This window comes from Sus scrofa, chromosome 3, assembly GCF_054392235.1.
Source record: "Sus scrofa isolate SSC_HxYL_T2T_F1_AM1 chromosome 3, Sscrofa_HxYL_maternal_Yorkshire_Landrace_v2.0, whole genome shotgun sequence".
In the NCBI taxonomy this organism is placed as follows: domain Eukaryota; kingdom Metazoa; phylum Chordata; class Mammalia; order Artiodactyla; family Suidae; genus Sus; species Sus scrofa.
Window position 1 is genome coordinate 118,215,629 of NC_139385.1, and position 10,197 is coordinate 118,225,825.

The following is a 10,197-nucleotide window of genomic DNA, read 5'->3' on the forward strand; positions in this document are numbered from 1 at the left end:
ATAGGAGGTAATTTTATATTCTGGATACTAGTCCCTGTATTGAATATAGGATTTGCAAATATTTTCCCCCATGTTGTGGGGGAAAATATTTCTTAATTTCTTGATGGTGTCCTCTGAAGCACAAAAGCTTTTAATGTTGAAGTCAACTTGTCTGTTTTTTCTTTTGTCACTTGTGATTTTGGTGTCGCACTTAAGAAACCATTACTAAATCCAAGGACACAAAGATTTACTCATATGATTTATTCTAAGGATTTTATAGTTTTAGCTCTTATAGTTTTGCCTTTGATGCATTTGGAGTTAAATTTAGTTAGTAGTGTAGATTAGGAGTCCAATATCATTCTTTTGCATACGGACATCCAGTTGTCCCAGTACTATTTGCTGAAGAATATCCTTTCTCCCACTGACTTGCATTGGTGCTCTTGTCAAACATGGATTGACCATAAAAGAGTTTATTTTCAGATTCTCAAATCTATTGCAACGGCCTTAAGTTTTGAAATCAAGAAATGTGAATCATCCAACTTCATTATTTTTCAAGGCTTTTTTTTTTTTATTCAGGGTCCCTCATATTTCCATATAAATTTTAGGATCAGCTTGTCAAGCCCTATAAAAAAGTCACACAGTATTTTGTTCGAGAAAGCACTACACTGTAGATCAGTTTAGGAAGTACTGCCATGCTAACAATATCAAGCCTTCCAATATGTGGATATGAGATGTTTTTCCAATATTTAGGTCTTAAATTCTTTCAACAATCTTTTTGTAGTTTTCAGTGTCTTACACTTCTTTGTTAAATTTGTTCCTAGGTATTTTTTTTGATGTTGTAAATGCCACTGTTTCCTTAATTCCTTTTTTTTGGGGGGGTGGGGAGCACTCTCACAGCATATGGAGGTTCCCAGGCTAGGGGTCCAATAGGAGCTATAGCTGCCAGCCACAGCCCCAGCAACAACAGATCCAAGCCGTGTCTGCGACCTACACCATAGCTCACGGCAACGCCAGATCCCTAACCCACCGAGTGAGGCCACCAGGGATGGAACCCGCAACCTCATGGTTCCTAGTCAGATTTGGTTCTGCTGTGCCATGATGGGAACCCCTCCATTTCTTTTAATAGTTGCACCCATGGCATATGGAATTTCCAGGGCCAGGGACTGAATCCAAGCTGCAGCAACAACAGATCCTTTAACCCAATGCACTGGGCCAAGGATAGAACCTGCACCTCCGCAGCAACCCAAGCTGCTGCAGTTGGATCCTTAACCCACTGCACCACAGCAGGAACTCCCTTAATTCCAACTTGATATTACTTATTGCTAAAATATAGAAATACAATTGATTTTTGTATATTAATACTGTTATCTTGCAACATTTACTACCTCTCACAGTTTTTTGGTAGAATCTGTAGGATTTTCTATATATAAATCATATAGCCTGCAAATAGAAACGGTTTTCTTCCTTTCCAATCTGGATATCATTTATTCATTTATTTATTCATTCATTCTTAGGATACAAAGTGTGCTTTAAATATTTCTTTGGGGGAGGGGACACCACACCTCTACTCATTTAACAGAAATTTCTTTCTTTTTGACTGCCCTGTGGCATACGGAGCTCTCAGGCCAGAGATCAGATCCAAGCCACAGTTCTGACCTAAGCCACAGCAGGGTAGGGATCCTTAACCCACTGTGCAGGATGGGGAACCGAACCTGTGTCCCAGAGCTCCCATGACGCCACTGATCCTATTTTGCCACAGTGGAAATTTCAAGAGAAACATTTTTATGTCCAGATGTCTTTTTTTTTTTTTTTTTTTTTGGACCTATCATGCCATGAATTTGTAAGGAATAGGTTTCAACAACTCAAGCTCCTTGCCACTGATTCTCACAAAGTGTGCCTCTCTGAGTGGAACAGGCTGGTGTTCAGTTGAACCCAAGTAACTTTATCTTTGGCTTCTTTCTTCTTCTGATCATATTCCCTTCATGTGTTTCAGGAAGTTGCCTTGGCTCTTAGAGTGTTTAATATGTACATTAAATGCCCTTGGCAAGAATCTTGCCCTTGTTCACAATAATGCCAATAGCATGCTGGGTATGTTGTAGATGCTTCCAGTTTTACCATGATAGTATTTGTGGGGCACTCCTTTTTAAACAGTGCTCATTTCTTGATGTTTACAATATCACCTTTATCTTAGATTCACACGTATATGGCCAAAGGAACAACTCTATGTTTTCTTAAAGACCTAAAGAATGTATAACAGGTGCCTCTCTTCCTTCCCTCTGTGTTAACTCATTTTGGCAAATTACTGGAAGATGGTGGTTCTGGCCAAAAGGCTGGATGTCTCTTCTTTTTCTTGCCTAATTACCCTGTCCAAAACTTCCTGTCCACTGTCAAATTGAAGTGGCAAGAGTAGACATTCTTGTCTTGCTTATGATCTTAAGGGGAAAGTGTTCGCATTTTATCATTAAATATGATGTTAGCTGTGTGTTCTTCATGTTACCCTTTACCTGGTAGAGGAAGTTCTCCCTTAATCTTATTTTTCTGAGTGTTTTCATGGTTATAGAGTACTGGATTCTGTCAAATTGGTTTTTTTAGCCTGCCACAGAAAAGTATTCCTTCTTCTTCTACATTTTGGAAGCACCTACGAGTGGTATTCATTCTTTTTAAACATTTGGTAGAATTCTCCAGTAAAGCCATGTGGGCCTGAATTCTTTTCTGCAGAAAGTTTAAAATTAAATATCAGTCTCTTTACTTGTTACCGGTCCTTTCCAACTTTCTATTTCTTGAGTCAGTCCAGTAATTTGTGTCTTTTTAGGAATTTTTCCATTTCATCTAAGTTATCTAATGTGCTTGGATAAAGTAATTTATATATTCCTCTACAATCCTTTAATTTCTTTAAGGTCAGTAGTGACTTCTCTTTCATTTCTGGTTTTAGTAATTTGAGTCTGATTTTTTTTTTCCTTGGTCAATCTAGCTAAAGGTTGTCAATTTTCTTGATTTTATTAAAAAGAGAAAACTTCAGCTTGACTTATTTTCTCTATTATTTTTCTATTCTCTACCTCATTTATTTCTACTCTCATCTTTACTATTTCTCTTACCATCGCTCTTTATTTCATCAGGCAGATTCAAATTACTTTCCAGGTTCTTTCATTTCACCTACAGGATTCCTTTTAGTTTTTTTTGGTACAATAGGCCTGCTAACAACAAATCCTCTCACTGTTTATTTCACCATTTTGAATATGCCATACCACTACCTCCTGGCCTCCCTGGTTTCTTCTAAGAAATAAGCTGGTATTCATATTGAACATCCTTGTATGTGAAGAGTTGCTTCTCTCACTGCCTTCAGTAATCCCTCTTTTTTTTTTTTTTTTTTTTTTTTTTTGTCTTTTTGCCATTTCTTGGGCCGCTCCCACAGCATATAGAGGTTCCCAGGCTAGGGGTCTAATCGGAGTTGTAGCTGCCAGCCTATGCCAGAGCCACAACAACGCGGGATCTGAGACCTGCAACCCACACACACCACAGCTCACGGCAACGCCGGATCATTAACCCACTGAGCAAAGGCAGGGATCGAACCCGCAACCTCATGGTTCCTAGCCAGATTCGTTAACCACTGGGCCACGAAGGGAACTTCAGTAGTCCCTCTTTGTGTTCGGCTTTTAACAGTTTGATTAGGATGTACCTCTATGTGGATCTCTTTGAATTTATTCCACTTGAACCTTGTTGAACTTCTTGGATGTGAAGACTTTAAATGATTTTTCATCCAATGTGGGAAGATTTTGAACATTATTTCCTCAAACATTCCTTCAGTCCCCTTTCCTTTCTCCTCTCCTTCTAGTACTCTCATTATATATTTGTTGATATACTTCATGGTCTCCCCATATCTCTGAGGCTTTTTTCCCCCTTATTCTTATTTTTTCTTATTCTTTTTTTTCTATTTGTCAGACTATAAAATCTCAGTTGACCTCTTTCCAAATTTTCTGATTCTTTCTAATGCCAGTTCACACTGCTACTGACCTTCCCAAGTGAATTTTTCAATTATTATACTGTTCAACTCCAAATATTCTCTTCATTTTTGTAATTTCTATCTCTTTATTGATATTCTCCATTTGATGAGACAGTACTCCCATACTTTTAATGCTGTAGACACAATTTCCCTTAGTGCTTTGAACACACATATAACAACTAATTAAGTCTGTTTAGTAATTTATAGTGTTCTAGCAATACCCAGGGTTCCTCAGGGTCAGTTATTATTGACTCCATTGCCTTCTTCCTGTGTATGGGCTATACTTTTCTTTGCATGCCTTGAAATTATTATGGTAAAACCTAAGTATTTTAAATAATATGGCAACTCTGAAAATCAGATATTTTCTCCAGGGTTTTTTTTTTATTGCTATTTGTTTAATAGGTTTCCTGGACTAATTTTATAAAATCTGTATTCTGTGTCATGTGTGGACACTGATGTCTCTTCTCATTTAGCTTTGGATTAGCTAATAATTGAATATTTTCTTAAATGTCTAGATCCAATAAGTCTCCTAGCATTTGCTAAGGGACTCTGTGTGGGTTATGTCTTCAGTGCAGAGCAAGTAGCATACTATATATCTCAGTTTCACTTCCTGCTTGAGCAAAACTTCAGGTGAGCCAGAAGTGAGAGAGAAGACTTTTCTCGGGCTATTTTTAGACATGCACAAAGCTCTGCATGTGTGTGGCCTTCTAGATTCCCATGAATATATCAGAGCTTTTCAAAAAACCCCCATGAACATCTCATTACTCAGCTTTCCCTTAAAGTTCTTGGCTAGCTTCCTATGTGGCTCAAATATTACCACCACATCAGGCAGCTGCAATTCTAAATAACTGCCATTAATTATTTTCAACAAATGCTTCAGGTAAAAAAGGCTGTTAGCATTGAGCCAGTCAGGTCAAATAAAGAACACAAGCCCTGCCAAGGAGGTTTCCAGGGAACTGAGGCACAGGCCAAATGATGACAATTATCTGGGAATGGGGCTTTTTAAGATTCTTTATACCTGTTTTGCCCTGCTCAGTAGATAGTAGAATGCTGGTATTCTTGGCCACCATGATTTCAATCAAGTCTGATGAGAGGCGGATGGGATAAGGCAAATCAAAAACCACAAAACTCACTGTTCTTACAAAGATTTAAACATTTTCTTGATTATATGGTCCTAAAATTATGGTAAGCCTTTGACTAATTTCCAGACTTCTGGAAATGTTGATTTTGATCATTCGTGTCAATGCTCTCATTCTTTTTAAAGAGGAGTGGATTTTCAAGGGTTCTTACTCCACTAATCCTAGACCAAATTGTATTACAAGATCATCGTCTCCTTCCTGACCTTCAGTTACATCACCCAAGCCCTCTCCTATTCTCCTTGGTTTAGGAGGTATCAAGCTCTTTCATCCCTTTGATATTTTGGTTTTTTGATTTTACTTCAGTAGACAGAGAAAAAAAATTCAAACACACTTGTTTTTGATCTTTCTTATTTCTCAGCAATGAAAAGTAAAGAGAGGAAGAGGAGAAGGAAATGCTAAATTCAAATGGCCTTTCCTCTGCTACAACTATGGAACTTGCTTTTTATGAAAACTTGCCCAAAAGACAGTTTCATTTACATCACTGATTTTCTCTCATCAGCCCAAAGGTATAATTGGGTCAAACTTTGTATCTATAATTATACATATCATACATAACATAAATAGTAAGCACATGCAAGGTTAAACTGGAACATACCTAAGGACCCGATGAAACTGAGGGGGGAAATTCCAATGACATGAAAATTAGGTACTTTATATTTTGCACCAGTTCAAAAACAAAACATGGTAGTAAGCTTAACAGGTTGATGTTATCTATTAATTTTATCACATTATTTAATTTACTGCGTACCTTATTTTTGTGAGGCTATATTCTACATAGTATATTCTCGTAAACTTGTAAAGTGTAAAACATTGTGTTTCTGTGTGTGTTTCTGCACCACCAAGAGCTAGAAAAGAGAGCCTGTCCTAACTTTAGATTATTCACTAAGACTAATTCAGCATAGGATATAGACAAACAAAGGCTAGTTGAATTCATTTCATATCACCTTTCAAGACAGAACAAAGAAACTGGGTTTTTGTTATTCAGCTGAGGAAAGACAGCATGATCATCACTAGGGAATATGAATGAAGTAAAATGATGCTATCTTGGCGTTAGGAATTTTTACCTAGATGAATGCATGAATATAGCTTCCGGGGATGGGGGGGAAGGCCAGTCTTATGGTTAAATCTAAATACATATTAAATATAAAGATATTTTGGCCAAACAATGTAAGACATTTCTAATGACTGCTTATTATAATGATTCATACAGCTTTAAAATATCCATAGAAAACATCATAAACCACCCTTTCAATTTGTGCTTCCATCTATTAAATGCATGGCTTATTTGTCTTATTAGGTCTTTTGCTTACAATTCTTTCTATTTGCAGCTGATACTTTTTTAAAAATTTCAAATCCTGAATTTATATTATAACTATGAAGTGTACAACACTGTGCTATATATTACATAGAAGAAAATATAAGATAGATTTTCATAAGGAAACTAAATTTCAATGTAGAAATAAAATGGTAGCAATGGGAGAAGAAAGGTTATTTATTCTATGTATTAACACAACACACAAAAATCTTGGGATGTTGATCCAGGACATTTGTAACAAAAACAAAAAACAATCAAACCACTCTGGGCATTTTTCCTGTCCCCAGTCTCTAAGAGTGACCTTCTATTGGACTCTCAATTATATTCATTAGAAGTTAACCATTCCTGAGGCTATAGTTAAGGTAATCTTTATTAAAATACAGAGTGCCTAGTTTCTGAATGTAACTATCACTCAAGGACTCTCAGTTAATACTTGAAAAGCCACTAAAGAAGAGACCCCAGGCCCAAGGAGAACATTGCTATAAGCAATGATCCAAAGATGAAAAAGGATCCTTTGTAAAATGTTGCTTGGAGGACAGAATCTCACTTAAAACATGGACTTTTTTTCTTAACATCTAAGAAAGCTGAGGAAGGAAGGAAATATGTATACACAAAGAGGTACGATCTTTAGGACAGGCCATTATTTAAAAAGGTACATTCACGTGTGAAATACAAGCACTCCATTTGCTTATTGACATATGAGGCTAAACTATAATAACATAATTGAGTTATACAAAAATTAGGATGGAAAAGAAATGAAAAGTACTAATGAAGATTTACAGTTGAAAGGACTTTATAAAGAGGTATTTAGGAGGATATAAAGGACACCACAAAACATTCCATCTCAACCCATTTGCAGCCTTTTTTTTTTTTTTTTTCTTTTTTTGTCTTTTAGGGCCCCACTGTGGCATACGGAGGTTCCCAGGCTAGGGGTCTGACTGGAACTGTAGCCGCCAGCATATGCCACAGCTACAGCAACACGGCATCCGAACCGCATCTGCGACCTACACCACAGCTCACGGCTGGATCCTTAACTCACTGAGAAAGGCCAGGGATTGAACCCCGTCCTCATGGATGCTTGTCGGGTTCGCTAACTGCTGAGCCACGACGGGAACTCCTGCTTTCTTTTTTCTTTTGCTTTGCTCAGAAGAAGGAAATAGAAGCCAGACCTTCTGATGGGATCACGTGCTTGTTTAAAGTCAGAATACTTTGGAGTGAAAAATAAAAGTAAGGCAAAGGAATGATAAAAGAAGGGTAGGTGGTTTTATTTTGCCAAGAAAGACCTCTCTGGTTTTTCACCCTGAGTCTAACCCAACTTTCCTTTTGGAAGTACCAGTCAAATCATACCATTCCTTTCCAATTCACTTCTACTAACTTTACAATGAGAGTAGAAAAATCACCCCAATTCTCCAGCTGTGTAGAAACAACAAAGTCATGAGTATTTAATCACATCAGGTGGAATTTGCCAATTTTTACAAAGTTTGCATCCCTTATCCTAAAGTCAAGCTGGGGAAACAAGAAGAAAGATTAAAGGAATGATTCCAACCTTCAGGTTTCACCATTGTCCCAACCTGCTCCTGATGCTTGGTTAAAAAGTCCCAATTCTCTGGAGTCACCCATTCAAATTTTAATATACATACAACCAACCTGGGCATTTTGTGAAAATGCAGATTCTGATTCAGTAGCTCTGGGTTGGGATATGACACTCACTCAAATACTCCAGCTGGCTCAAGAGACTAAGTGGCTTTATTTAGACTGAAAATAGAGGCAGGAAAACAAACTCTACAATTCAATACACTTTGTAAGCCTTCATTTCTATTGCTTTGTCTCATCTGTTTACAATATACTATTTTCTATTTCTTCATATTTGTACAAGACATCCCACAATACACTTTAATTCATGCTCTCCTGATATGAGAACTCAATATATGAAAACAATTCAAGAGACTTCCCCGATGCCCCTCCCCCTGCTAAGATGCCCTTAGGAAAAATACAAGATTCTGAGAGCCGCAGTGTTTATATTTCTATTTTGTCAGCGCTAACTGTAAACTACAAAAATGTCCATACTCTTTCCTTGCTAGCTCTTAACATGAATGAGAATTCACCATGTGATATCTTCAACCAAAGAACAAATAATCCCAAGGGCAGGAAGCCTTTGGTTTTATTTGCATCTGCCTAAATTGACTTATGCAGAATTGTGCCCCTCCTACTACAACATTTTAATAAGTGTTTACACATTACCATTCCCCAAAGACTCAGCTGATAAAATTCTGCCTTAGAACTAATTATACTTCAAGACCATCCTACTCTCCATGGATACACCCTGAGATACAAACTAAATGCTGATGCTTAAATGAGTTCAGAGCTCCTCCTTGTGGATTCTATCTGTGAATGCGCCTCCTTCCTAAATATTGATCAGTTTAGCAGAGGAAAAACAATCAAAGTGGTATCTTGTAAAGAGCCTCTGATATGGGAACACATGTGTGTAAAATTGAAAGGTCTGTTTTAGGTATAAATTATATTGATGAATGAATGTTCCTTGATATTGTACTTAATTTTGGATTATATCCTGTTTTTGTTTCACTGTCTTGATGTAATGTTCAAGGAATAACCTTTTCACATAAACTACTATAAGGGATACTGTGGGGCTCACAGACAATGAATATGCAGCATAGTCCTTCATGAGGAGTGAGTAATATAATGTTATGCTATCCTTCGGATTTTTAAATGATTTATTAGCTTGATCTTAAATGCTATACTATATAACAGATAAGTCTCAGGGATTGCAGGAAAGCCTATCTCTACGGGCTTGTGACCAGTTAGCCACATGGAAACTAACACCTAAAGGGCCCTTAGTTGGTGTTTAAGGTACTGCATTACTTGTCTGAAAATTCTTAGTGATCTTATTTTTGAATTTGTATTTTGTAAATGAAATTCAGTAGGACAATGCAGCATGTGCCAGGGGCTGGAGCCCTGGCTCAATTGCAGTTGTGCTTCCCACTGCCTTCCTCAGATGGGTATTTACTTGCCAAGCTACCTAACTCTATGGTGTTTCGGTCCCCACTTAACTTCCCAGAGGGCCTGGATGTGGGTATGGGAGTTTCAGGGTGATACATACAAGAGCAGACACACCCGTCTCAGAGAGGGGCATGGCGGTGGCCATACACTTTCTAGGCTGACAGCACCACAGCCGACCTAGCAGGAAACAAGGAGGCAAGCTTCTCCTTAGCCAGGTACCTAAGCACAGCCCAGTGTGGCATCTTTAATCACTTGAGGATCACCTGTTCACTGTTGGTTAAGGTAGCAATCCTATTGGAAAAGGAGACTGATTTCCCATGGACATGTAGTGCTGACAAAAAGGGGAGCCTGGCAGCCAGTAATAGCGTTGCAGGCATCTGTGAGGATCTACACACATTCAACAAGTATCCCCATGCTCGAGGGAGTGTGACATTAAGTAGCAAGGAAAAGACACTATGACAAGTGTCTTTTCAAGAGAGACTACAAAGAGAAGACTGAAATAGACATTTATCCAAAGAAGACATACAGATGGCCAAAAAGCACATGAAAAGATGCTCAATATCACAAAACAGTAGAGAAATGAAAATCAAAACTACAATGAAGCATCAGCACCTCACAACAGTAAGAATGGCCATCATCACCAAGTCTACAAAGAAATAAATGCTGGAAAGAAAGTGGAGAAAAGGGAATGCTCCTACACTGTTGGTAGGAATGTAAACTGGTACAACCACTATGAAAACCAGTGT

At 37.8% G+C, this 10,197-nt stretch overlaps 1 pseudogene; it reads right to left on the reverse strand.

The window, feature by feature from the left end:
* Positions 1-1,804: 1,804 nt before the first annotated feature.
* On the reverse strand, positions 1,805-9,584 carry LOC100511926 (large ribosomal subunit protein eL21 pseudogene; annotated as a pseudogene).
* Between the last annotated feature and the right edge of the window lie 613 nt (positions 9,585-10,197).